Source organism: Poecilia reticulata, unplaced genomic scaffold (assembly GCF_000633615.1).
Source record: "Poecilia reticulata strain Guanapo unplaced genomic scaffold, Guppy_female_1.0+MT scaffold_369, whole genome shotgun sequence".
In the NCBI taxonomy this organism is placed as follows: Eukaryota; Metazoa; Chordata; class Actinopteri; order Cyprinodontiformes; family Poeciliidae; genus Poecilia; species Poecilia reticulata.
The window spans coordinates 6701-8260 of record NW_007615139.1 but is presented as its reverse complement, the minus strand read 5'-3'; positions in this window follow the sequence as shown (position 1 = coordinate 8260).

Here is a 1560-nt window from a genome sequence, read left to right as displayed (position 1 = left end):
GTATTGAGTCTGATGGTTTAGTGAATTAAAAACCATAAATCTACAGCTTGATTGTTTTCTCTCTTCAGCTCTGGACTCCCTGTTGTTCTGCTCAACATACCAAGGTTAGTAAATGTTAGCACAGTTTTCAAGGAAGTGAAGTCTCAAGTAGATGAAGTGAGGAAACTGTCAATTAAAATAAATATTAACTTCAGATGGAGTTTTATCAACGCTTTAGTGTGAGGGACCGGTTCCCTATGTGCTCTAKYCTTCATCTGAKCTCGAGWCCAAACAGTAATCATACAGWCGTCTTTGCTCGCATAATGTATTTAAGGGATTTCTTAAATATTTTCWCTAAGATGGCTGAGCTGCAATGTAGGTAAACTAGTATCGTTGCAGAAGAGCAGCAACTCCAGTCTGATTTCTGTCTGGTGGGAACAGAAATACAGAGTCAAGGGGTCTGTCAGTCTGCTCTGACCAACAGTGGATCTGGTTTCCTGTTATAGGTTCTGGTCAGAGAGACCTGATTGGACTAGAGGCCTGAATCCCTGATTGTGATGTACCAGGGWTTCTGTGGAGCCCAACTCAGATGGTCTGGTTGTTTGTCTATTGTTAAGGAAAGTGGTTTGTTCTTTCATGCCAAAGAGGGCAGATAAGTTCTGGGTTGGGGAAGCAACACTAGATGGTCTCCAGGATCTAGGAGCTCCTGCTCTTATGACACTGCAGAGGTCTGTGAGAGCAGCTTGACCAATCTCATCACTTCTTACTGCCCAGCGACAGGAAAGCTTTTTACCACCTTGGTGTCCTCCGACTCCTCTTGCTCCTTAGCAGGAAACATTACTGAACAACTCTTAGTGGGGACTCCCATCATTGACTTCAGGAACATTCATGTCCTTACACTGCTCTCTCCACCAAACCTGCAGTGACAGGTCAACATTTGTAGTTAATCAGAAAAGTCCACTCCCACTTTCACCGCTCCTTTCTCAAACTCTACCCTGCTCAATTTTGAATAACTTTATTACTAATCTGAATGAGACAAAGGAAAAAGGAGTTAACAAAAATGGTAACTTGCGCGGACACAGCACCACAATCTTGTAAATACATGCAGAAGGACAGGCTGATTGGTCATTTATTTGGTTCTGGTTCTGGAGATGCAGAGCAGAATCAGCGTTGATGAGACGTTACCTACTGAAACAAAGTAGTCCCTGTTTTTATGTCAGATTTAAGCTAACYGAGTCTGGACCAGTGAGTCCAACCCACCTCTCCAGAGTTGGAGCCTGGTGGTGTATGCACAGGAAGTGGTGGAAGCTCAGATGACCAGTGAAACCTGAAAGTAAAGTTTAATTGTGAGCTTCAGCTAATCACTTCTATTWACCCAATAAAGACCTGAGGTGGAGTATTAATCATCAYTAGGATTGCTTAGTCTCAGAGCAGATAGATATTTATGTCCTTCTGTTTTCCTTGCAGCTGCTCTGACTGTGAGTCCCAGCAGATCTCAGTTCTTTCAAGGAGAATCAGTGACTCTGACCTGTGAGGATGGATGGACTGTGAGGAGAAACACGACCAGAGGAACCAGGACTC